The 11,953-nt window shown below is 39.8% G+C and overlaps 1 non-coding gene across 1 annotated transcript; it reads left to right on the top strand.

The window, feature by feature from the left end:
- Positions 1-2,854: 2,854 nt before the first annotated feature.
- Positions 2,855-2,963, top strand: LOC121216468 (small nucleolar RNA R71). The gene has a single exon (XR_005912649.1). It is a non-coding gene; the product is annotated as a small nucleolar RNA R71 (small nucleolar RNA).
- The last annotated feature ends 8,990 nt before the right edge of the window (positions 2,964-11,953 follow it).

Raw genomic sequence — 11,953 nt, 5'->3', positions numbered from 1 at the left:
TGTTAAATTGCTTGGTTTCGCTTATTTGAAGGATTTATATGCTGATGATTCTGATTTTGGAGAAATTTACAAGTTATGTGTGCAAGGTGCGTATGATAGGTACTATCGGCAAGAAAGATTCCTTTCTAGAGAAAACAAATTGTACATATCCCAAGGATAAACTAGAGATGTGTTGGTTCATGAAGCACACAGCAGGGGTTTAATGGGACATTTTGGTATTGCCAAAACACTTTTGTTGTTCTTCAAGAACACTTCTATTGGCCGAAGATGAAATGAGATGTGGCTAAAGTGTGCGATTATTGTATTGCTTGCAAGAAAGCAAAATCAAGGATCCAGCCATATGGACTCTATACTCCGTTGCCGATTCCGGAAGCACCATGATTAGATATTTCTATGGAGTTTGTTTTAGGCCTTCCTAAAACAAATAACAGCAAAGACTGTGTTTTTTTGTAGTTTATCGGTTTTCAAAAATGGCTCATTTCATTACGTGTAATAAAACTGATGATGCTTTAGATTTTGCTAATCTATTTTTTAGGGAGATCATGCGACTGCATGGCGTTCCAAGAACCATCATTTTGGGCTGAGACACCAATTTTCTCAGCCATTTTTGGAGGACATTATGGGGAAATCTTGGCACTAAGCTGTTATTTTCAACAACAAGCCATCCCCAAACCGACGACCAAACGAAGGTCGTTAATCGAGTTTTGTCAACACTACTGTGGGCCATTATTCGAAAGAATCTAAAGACTTGGGAGGAGTGCCTACCTCACATTGAATTTGTGTACAATCGATCGGTACGCTCAGCTACCAAGTATTCGCCATTTGAGGTAGTGTATGGATTGAATCCCTTAATTCCATTGGATTTGTTACCTTTACCTTTTGATCAGTTGGTGCATGTAGATGGAAAGAAAAAGGTAGATTTTGTGAAAGGATTGCATCAGCGAGTTAGGGATAATAGTGAACGAAGAATCGAGCAATATGTTCGTAAAGTCAACAAGGGATGTAAACGAGTGACGTTTGAACCGAGTGACTGGGTTTGGATTCACATGCGCAAGGAGAGATTCCCAGTTCAAAGACGATCCAAACTTTTGCTAAGGGGAGATGGTCCTTTTCAAACCTTGGAAAGGATTAATGATAATGCCTATAAGTTAGACTTACCTAGTGAGTATGGGGTTAGTGCTACTTTTAATGTTGCTGATTTATCCCTTTTTGATGTAGGTGACAATTTGGGGACAAATCGCCTCAAAGAGAGGAGATGATGCGACTCTAGCTTGGGAAGTTACCACCGAACCCATTGAGCTACCACAAGGACCTATAACTCGATCACAAGAAAAGAGGTTTCAAGATGCATTAGCAAGCTATGTTGATCGAGCTTTGGGAGAGCAAGTAGCCGGATCCATTGATCATGCTTTGACCAGCTCAATAGGCATCCCTTGCAATTTATTACAAGCTGAACTTTAATTTATTAAACTCATCTTAGTTAATAATTAAGTTGTTGGACTCATTTAATTAATTAATTGCTGGAATAAATGCTTATCTTAGTTTATTTAATTGTTGGAATAACTTATTGTTACATATGTTTATTTACAGTTTATTAATTAAGCTTATTTAGTTTAGTGTGTTTAAATGTGTTTTAATGTGTTTGTTAATAAATGCATATAGGTGACTATTTAGTTGGAATTAGTTATGTACAAGGGCTATTACAAAGTGATAAATGCGACTATTCAGTTGGAATTGGTTACATAAAAGGGCCTGTTACAACAATAAAAGGAAAGCAATATGCATCATTAAAATTCGGCAACCTCTCTATCTTCTCCAAGGAGCTGTTCAAGAATAGCAATGGATAAAGGAGTGATTACAAATTCCATAACCGATTGCCTCTTTAAGAACACTCCATGGTCTGTTTGTGTGCCCAAAACTATCATGAATGTTGTTGGTGTCTATTCGAATGTCCAAGGGAGCATATAAAACTTATCCTAAACTCTTTGGCTGCTCAAGAATGAAACCTAAGCATTCAAGCTTATTAAATCAACTGAATTAGAACATTAAATCTTATTGATAGTTGCTGTTACTTAGGCCTAGAATTTCAAGAGTTTGTGCTTAGTGATTAAGTTTTATTTTAGCTCATTATTTGCTCATTTAAGCAGAACAATTGTGACTTTTTGGCTAGGCCTTATATAGCACTATAAATACTTGTAATAAGCTCGTTGTAAGGGACTTTTTCTGCCAAATTTATGCTTAAACTGAAACTTGTGAGATTTCCAACTCTCCTAGCTCACTTCAAGATTGAATTGACTTATCAAGTTTTACTTGTCGCATCATTCTTTCTTTTGTTTAAACCGAACTTATCACCTTTTTTTGGTGTGGTGTTCATATACCTTTGGTTCCTATCACTTCTGAAAGTGGGTCAAGGTCCTTGCTGTTTTTTATTTTTTAAAAACCCTAAATCACCTAAGAGCCATTTTGAGACTCGGGTCAACAATCCAATATTATTGGTTCATTCTCGGTCTTAGCCAAATTATCCATTAATTATTTAACCATTTTAACTACTACTGTTGTTTGCAGCCATTTATCCTATTTTGTTTCGTTTAACCCCGAGACAAACTTATCCTTACTCAAATCACAATCGGGCAATCTAAACGATTCGAATAATTTTGAAACGAATTTGTATCACATCTTCATGAAACTGTTCGATTTGTTGCCCATTGATAGTTATTACTCGCGATCCTCTAGATGATCTCATAAGCCTCATTATAAGACTTAAATAAAATTGCACCATTTGCGGAAGCATCTACCATCAATCTTGTATGTGCATTGAGACCATTAGAGAATGTCTCCAACTGGATACATTGAGAAGTCCCATGATGTGGACACTTACGAAGTAACTCCTTGAATCGCTCCCAAGCCGCATATAAAGAGTCGTCATCCAATTGTTAGAAAGTTGTGATCTCGTTCCTTAACTTAGCGTTTTTGCTAGGTGGGAAATACTTAACCAAAAATCTCTCTGTTAATTTTTGCCATGTAGATATTGTACTTGGTGGCAATGAATTGAGCCATGCTCGTGCTTGATCTCGTAACAATTACGGAAACAACTTCAACCTCAATGCGTGTGACAGCCCAAAATTGACCCTAGTCGGGAAGTGGTTTCGGGACCGCTAAACCGAGTCACCGAAATGTTTGAATGTGATATTTATTGTCTAGAATATGTATATATGCATGTGTTAAAATTTCATGGTTGAATTTTGTAAATTGTAAGTGAAATTTTATTAAATAGGACTTATGTGAGAAAATTTAGAAATGTGCTAGGCTAATGTAAGGTGGCCCATTTATGCATGTTGCAAATAGTTGTACTTGCATGTCAAATACCCCTTTTATTTTAAGTGGTGGCTGGCCATGATGGTCATATATATAATATGTATTAAATCTTAATTAAATGGCCATTATTTTATACAAAAGAAAGGAAATAGATTAAAGAAAGAATAAAAAGAAAAGTAATGAAGACAAAGTGTCATCTTTGTCTTCTTGGCCGGATTGAAAGAAAGAATTGGGGCAAACATTCGGTCACTTGAAGCTTGAGAAGGGGGGAAATGGGTGAAGAAAACTAAGTGTTCATCTTTGTTTCTTCTAAGCCGAATGTGAAGGAAGGAATAGGGGCAAAGGACTTTCGGCCATTTGAATGCTTAATAAGGTTAGTATATTGTGTTAAAGTTGTGAAATTTTAGCTTGTTTTAGGTTAATTATCATGGTTCTTACTTAGACCATGCAAAATTTTTAACTTTGATGGATGGATGGAGCATTCGGCTATGGCTATTAAAGAAGGAAATTTGATTACTTCCTTTAAGTTTTGATGAAGAATGTGTTGAGGAAAGAAATTGATCTTGCTAAAAATATAAATTCTAAATGCTCATATATGTAATACCCAAATAAAAATGCTTGATGTCTTGAACAAATATTGTTTCGATGGGTGGAATGAGTAATGTCATGTATGGGTTTCGGCTATGGATTTTCATGTTTAATATTTTTATGTTGGTGTTCAAATTGAAAATGGATGTTAGTTGTGCTATAACACTTGCTTAATGATGAAAGGATCATGAGCTTAGGGCTTGAGAGGCATTCGGCTTTGGAGTAAAAATAATAGAAATGGTGTTTAGTCAATGCAAGTGTCCATACTTGTAGGATGTATTGAGTGTTGCAATCGGCCTTGACATAGACATGTGTGTGTTCGGCCACATAAATGAGCACCTAAGTTGATGTGTATGTTCGGCCAAAGGTAAGCATGTTGATGGCTTTATCTTGACTTAGAAGGTTCGGCTAAAGGGAAAATTAGCTAATATGTCGAACTCGATTCGTGAATTCGTACATATGTGACTCTGATGTCTAATGTGTATATGGACTAAGTACCTTGAGGTTCTCTTTTGATGTTCGAGTGAATTGTATTGAATCATTTGATGTGATTAAAAATGCATATGACCATTGTGTACTTGAGCTAAAAGGTGGCCATATGACCCATCAAACTCCTTGTCATATTCGGCCATAAGCTAGCAAAATGAGACTTTAATGAGTTAAATTTGTTTGATTTAGCTCAAGGAGTTAAAGGAGGTGAATCGAGCAAAGGCAAAGAAAAGGTCATCGAGTAGCCGAGTTGGAACCGTCTTACCCAACACGAGGTAAGTCATTAAGCATGTAGTTGGTATTATTTCAATGGTCATAATGTTTATGTATTGATGCTGAATGGAATGAATAAATATACATATATATATATGCATGTACGTATGTGATGATGAAATTGTTGAATGAAAGAAAAAAGGTAAGATGTACTGAGTTGTTGATCTCGGCACTAAACGTGCGGGATAACCATTTATGACCATGAGATTGGCGCTAAGTGCGCGGGATTAAATTGTACAGCACTAAGTGTGCGATTTGACTATGTTGCACTAAGTGTGCGAAATGAATATGATGCACTAAGTGTGCGAATTGACCATGCGGCACTAAGTGTGCGAGTTTGACTATGTAGCACTAAGTGTGCGATTTGATTACGTAGCACTAAGTGTGCGAGTTGATTATATAGCACTGAGTGTGCGGGCTCAATATACATTCGTGAATCATTATGGACACTATGTGTGCGACACTATTGAGTCGATCGCGGACAGCGGATCGGGTAAGTGTCTTGAGTACATGGCTAATATGTGCTATGCTTATACTTGGTGTTGAGCTCGGTAAGTTGAACCTATGTGACAACTATACTTGAAGTCACGTACATAAAATTTATCGTAGGATGGGTGAAAGGCCGTTTTGTTGTTTGATTGTAACGAAAATAAATTGATTTATGAAAATGCTTCAATGTCCTATTGATGAGTATATGGATTGGGAATGCATGAATTGATATGAAATTGAATCGATAGGTTGGAGGACCTATGGTATGGTTCGGTATGGATGGAGTAAATTGTCTCGTTCCATTTTGTTTCCTCTTGTGATAATGTTATTGATGGATGGTAGTGCATTGCTTATGACTTACTGAGTTATAAACTCACTCGGTGTTTCCTTGTCACCCATTATAGGCTGCTTGGACTCATCTATTTTTGCGGGGTCAGGCCGTCATCGAAGTCATCACACCGGATAGCAAGTTTTGGTACTTTCTTCTTAGTTGGCTTAGAAGAACATTTTGGCATGTATAAGCTATTACGTTGTGTTTGAATTTTGGCATGTAAACTTTAAGCCATGCGAAAATGGCACGAATGTTCGATTGAGTTGGATCAAGGGTAGGCATGAGATGGACCTAGTTACTTTCGTAACAGATGCTGGCAGCAGCAGTGTCATGAGATTGAAAAATCACTAAAAATAGTAGGAGTGGAATTAATTGATGAATAAATTATGTAATCGAAGCTCGATGAGTCTGCTTTCATGAGGAAGTAACGACTAGTACACAGATTGGGCAGTGTCTGGAAAATAAATTTTGTAAGGGGTTAAAGTCAGTTAACACCTCGTGTTCGACTTCGGTGTCGATTTCGGGTTCGGGGTGTTACATTTTATTGGTATCAGAGCTATGGTTTAGTCGGTTCTAGGACTACCATAGCACGTATGAGTCTAGCTATACATGCCATAATGTTAATGTTTAAAAGGGTGATGACTTCTGACGGTTGAAATGTTTTTGTTTTGATTAGTAAATGGATCCTGGTGAAGAAAGAACCCTAGCGGATGACGTTGAGAGCGTAGCGGCTGCTCTTGCACAAGGGACGCCGCCTGTTGAACCTCAGTCATCTGCGAATAATCAAGGTGAGGGGGCTAAACAAGCCTTCTTTACCATGATGAATGAGTGGGTCGCGCAATATGCCCGAACCAACCCGGCTGTCCAACAATTCCCAAATTTGAATAATCCACCCCAAGAGCCTGTAATGCCATCAGTCGCTGATCCTGTGAGGCTGAGTAAGCCACCTGTAGACTTGATTAGGAAGCGTGGGGCCGAGGAGTTCAAGGCCATAGTAACTGATGATGCCGAAAGGGCCGAGTTCTGGCTTGATAACACCATTCGGGTGTTCGATGAATTGTCATGCACACCCGATGAATGTCTAAAATGTGCTGTATCTTTGTTGCGAGACTCAGCCTACTATTGGTGGAGGACCTTGATTTCCATAGTCCCGAACGAGCGAGTAACTTGGGACTTCTTTCAAATGGAATTCCGGAAGAAATTTATTAGCCAACGGTTCATTGATCAGAAGCGTAAGGAGTTCTTGGAACTCAAGCAAGGCCGTATGACTGTATCTGAATACGAACATGAATTCGTAAGACTTAGTAGGTATGCCCGGGAGTGTGTAGCTGATGAGGTTGCTATGTGCAAAAGATTCGAGGAAGGATTGAATGAAGATTTAAAGCTACTAATGGGTATTTTGGAAATAAAAGAATTCGTAACACTAGTCGAACGAGCCTGCAAGGCGGAAGAACTTGGAAAGGAGAAGAGGAAGGCTGAATTTGAAGCTAGAGATTATCGTAAAAGATCGACGGGTAAAGCTCCGTTCTCAGCTGTAAAGAAGTTCAGGGAGGACATTAATAAGTCGAGGGCGACTGCGGGAATTTCCATCAGGGCAAGACCATCGATGGGCTCCCGAGCTACTTCGGTAGCTAGTGTGGGCAATAATCGTCACGAGAAACCTGAATGTCCCCAATGTGGAAGACGACACCTAGGTGAATGTTGGGGCAAGTCTACTAGCAGGGCCTGTTACGGATGCGGTTCAAAGGACCACTTCATTAGAGATTGCACGGAGCTGGATGAGAAGAATAAGATTCAAGGTGCAAGACCTAGTGGACTGACATCTAGAGGTAGACCACCGAGAATTTAAGGAGGCAGGGGTGGTAGTCAGAGCGGGGCCTCTGATACGGCCGATCGAGCCGAGAACCGTACTCCTGCTAGAGCATATGCCATTCGCGCACGAGAGGAGGCATCCTCCCCCGACGTCATCACTGGTACCTTCACTCTCTTTGATACTAATGTGATTGCATTGATTGACCCTGGTTCTACTCATTCATATGTATGCGAAACCTTAGCAACCAGTAAGACTCTACCTGTTGAGTCTACTGAGCTCGTAATTCGAGTATCAAACCCTTTGGGTCAATGCGTACTTGTTGATAAAGTGTGTAAGAGATGCCCTCTAATAATCCGAGAATCCTGTTTTCCGGCCGATTTGATGCCTTTGCCGTTCGACGAGTTTGATGTTATTCTTGGTTTGGATTGGTTAACCGCGCATGATGCGGTTGTGAATTGCAAAAGCAAGACTATCGATTTGAGGTGCGCAAATAACGAAATAATCCGAGTTGAGTCTGCGGACTTAAGGGGGTTGCCAGCTGTAATATCAGCAATGTTGGCCCAGAAATATGTAAGGAAAGGGTGCGAAGCATACCTCGCGTATGTACTTGATGACAAGGAGTTAGAAAAGAAACCCGAATCGGTGCCAGTGGTCTGTGAATACCCGGATGTTTTTCCTGAAGAGTTACCGGGTTTGCCACCTGTTCGGGAGGTAGAGTTTGGCATTGAGCTTGTACCTGGAACTACGCCAATTTCGATCGCTCCGTATCGTATGGCACTAACCGAGTTAAAAGAGTTGAAAGCTCAGTTGCAAGAATTGACGGATAGAGGTTTCGCTCGACCGAGTTTCTCACCTTGGGGTGCACCAGTATTGTTCGTGAAAAAGAAGGACGGAACCATGAGGTTGTGCATTGATTATCGTCAACTGAATAAAGTGACGATAAAGAATAAGTATCCGTTACCGCGTATTGATGATCTGTTCGATCAATTAAAGGGAGCATCGGTGTTTTCAAAGATAGATTTGAGATCGGGTTATTATCAGTTGCGGATTCGAGATTCGAACGTACCCAAAACTGCTTTCAGAACGAGGTACGGTTACTACGAGTTCTTAGTGATGCCGTTTGGGCTCACTAATGCCCCTGCGGTGTTTATGGATTTGATGAATCGGATCTTCAGGCCGTATTTGGATCGGTTCGTAGTTGTGTTTATTGATGACATCTTGGTCTATTCAAGAGATGAGACCGAACATGCTGAGCATCTGAGGCAAGTGTTGCAAATTTTGCGGGATAAGCAGTTATATGCTAAGTTCAGTAAGTGTGAGTTCTGGTTAAGAGAGGTTAGCTTCTTGGGTCATGTGGTATCCGCATCGGGTATTCGAGTTGACCCGAGCAAAATTTCAGCCATACTTAACTGGAAGCCTCCGAGAAATATTACCGAAGTCCGGAGCTTTCTAGGGCTCGCCGGTTATTACCGACGATTTGTCAAAGGTTTCTCGATGATAGCCACACCAATGACGAAGCTACTTCAGAAGGATGTTAAGTTCGAATGGACGGAGAAATGTCAGAAAAGCTTCGATCAACTGAAAACTCATCTGACTGAAGCTCCAATTTTGGTGCAACCCGAATCGGGTAAAGAGTTTGTCATTTATAGTGACGCATCCCTACTTGGGTTGGGTTGCGTATTGATGCAAGAAGGTCGAGTTGTGGCCTATGCGTCGAGACAATTGAAGCCACACGAGAGAAATTATCCGACCCATGATCTCGAACTAGCCGCCATTGTGTTTGCATTGAAAATATGGCGACATTATTTGTTTGGCGAGAAGTGCCATGTGTTTTCGGATCACAAAAGTCTCAAATATTTGATGACTCAACGAGACTTGAATCTGCGACAAAGACGTTGGCTTGAGTTGTTGAAAGATTACGAGCTTGTCATTGATTACCACCCGGGAAAGGCTAATGTGGTTGCAGATGCCTTAAGCCGGAAATCACTGTTTGCTTTGCGAGCGATGAATGTACACTTGTCTGTTCTACCTGACAATGTGTTAGTAGCTGAATTAAAAGCCAAACCATTATTGACTCATCAAATTCGTGAAGCTCAGAAAGTCGATGAGGAATTGGTTGCAAAACGAGCTGAGTGTGTTCCAAACAAGGAATCGGAGTTTTAGATTGATTATGATGGTTGTTTGAGGTTTAGAAGTCGTTTGTGTGTTCCAAGGAATTCAGAACTCATTCCGATGATTCTGAACGAAGCCCATTGTAGCCGAATGTCAATTCACCCGGGGAGCACGAAAATGTACAACGACTTGAAACGTCGGTTTTGGTGGCATGGTATGAAACGAGACATCTCCGACTTTGTTTCGAGATGTTTAATATGTCAACAAGTGAAAGCGGAACATCAAGTGCCTTCAGGGTTACTTCAGCCGATCATGATACCCGAGTGGAAATGGGACCGAGTCACAATGGACTTTGTGTCCGGACTGCCATTGTCAACAAGTAAGAAGGATGCAATTTGGGTTGTGGTTGATAGACTGACTAAGTCGGCTCACTTTATCCCCGTGCGTACGGATCTTTCATTGGATAAACTAGCCGAATTGTATGTCTCTCAGATTGTGAGATTACATGGAGTACCTATTTCTATCGTGTCGGATAGAGATCCGAGATTTACCTCACGATTTTGGAAGAAATTGCAAGAAGCTTTGGGTACCAAGCTGCATTTTAGCACCGCTTTTCACCCCCAAACCGATGGTCAATCCGAGCGGATAATTCAGATACTTGAGTATATGTTGAGATGTTGCATCCTCGAGTTCAGTAGTTCATGGGAACGGTATCTACCTTTGATTGAATTCGCTTACAACAATAGTTTTCAATCAAGTATTAAGATGGCACCTTATGAGGCTTTGTACGGTCGTAAATGCCGTACGCCATTGTTTTGGACCGAGCTCGGTGAAAGTAAAATTTTAGGAGTTGATTTGATTAAAGATGCCGAACAAAAAGTAAAGGTAATCCGCGAAAGTCTGAAGGTAGCCACAGATCGTCAAAAATCGTATGCGGATTTAAAACGAAAGGACATTGAATATCAGGTGGGAGATAAAGTGTTTCTTAAAGTGTCACCTTGGAAGAAGGTACTCAGATTTGGCCGTAAAGGCAAGTTGAGCCTGAGATTCATTGGGCCGTACGAAATTTCCGAACGAGTGGGGCCGGTTGCATATAGATTGATTTTGCCTCCTGAACTTGAAAAGATTCACGTCTTTCATGTTTCGATGCTTCGGCGCTATAGATCTGATCCTTCGCACATAATTAGTCCGTCGGAGGTTGAAATTTAGGCTGATATGAGCTATGAAGAAGAACCGATTCGTATCCTAACTCGTGAAGTGAAAGAGTTGCGAAATAAAAGGGTTCCGTTGGTTAAGGTGTTGTGGCTCAAACACGGGATCGAGGAAGCAACCTGGGAACCCGAGAGCTCGATGAAAGAACGATATCCAAACCTATTTACCGGTAAGATTTTCGAGGACGAAAATTTCTTAAGTGAGGGAGAGTTGTGACAGCCCAAAATTGACCCTAGTCGGGAAGTGGTTTCGGGACCGCTAAACCGAGTCACCGAAATGTTTGAATGTGATATTTATTGTCTAGAATATGTATATATGCATGTGTTAAAATTTCATGGTTGAATTTTGTAAATTGTAAGTGAAATTTTATTAAATAGGACTTATGTGAGAAAATTTAGAAATGTGCTAGGCTAATGTAAGGTGGCCCATTTATGCATGTTGCAAATAGTTGTACTTGCATGTCAAATACCCCTTTTATTTTAAGTGGTGGCCGGCCATGATGGTCATATATATAATATGTATTAAATCTTAATTAAATGGCCATTATTTTATGCAAAAGAAAGGAAATAGATTAAAGAAAGAATAAAAAGAAAAGTAATGAAGACAAAGTGTCATCTTTGTCTTCTTGGCCGGATTGAAAGAAAGAATTGGGGCAAACATTCGGTCACTTGAAGCTTGAGAAGGGGGGAAATGGGTGAAGAAAACTAAGTGTTCATCTTTGTTTCTTCTAAGCCGAATGTGAAGGAAGGAATAGGGGCAAAGGACTTTCGGCCATTTGAATGCTTAATAAGGTTAGTATATTGTGTTAAAGTTGTGAAATTTTAGCTTGTTTTAGGTTAATTATCATGGTTCTTACTTAGACCATGCAAAATTTTTAACTTTGATGGATGGTTGGAGCATTCGGCTATGGCTATTAAAGAAGGAAATTTGATTACTTCCTTTAAGTTTTGATGAAGAATGTGTTGAGGAAAGAAATTGATCTTGCTAAAAATATAAATTCTAAATGCTCATATATGTAATACCCAAATAAAAATGCTTGATGTCTTGAACAAATATTGTTTCGATGGGTGGAATGAGTAATGTCATGTATGGGTTTCGGCTATGGATTTTCATGTTTAATATTTTTATGTTGGTGTTCAAATTGAAAATGGATGTTAGTTGTGCTATAACACTTGCTTAATGATGAAAGGATCATGAGCTTAGGGCTTGAGAGGCATTCGGCTTTGGAGTAAAAATAATAGAAATGGTGTTTAGTCAATGCAAGTGTCCATACTTGTAGGATGTATTGAGTGTTGCAATCGGCCTTAACATAGACATGTGTGTGTTCGGCC

This window comes from Gossypium hirsutum, chromosome D04 (genome assembly GCF_007990345.1).
Source record: "Gossypium hirsutum isolate 1008001.06 chromosome D04, Gossypium_hirsutum_v2.1, whole genome shotgun sequence".
Lineage (NCBI taxonomy): Eukaryota > Viridiplantae > Streptophyta > Magnoliopsida > Malvales > Malvaceae > Gossypium > Gossypium hirsutum.
This window is presented reverse-complemented; position numbering and strand designations above follow the sequence as displayed.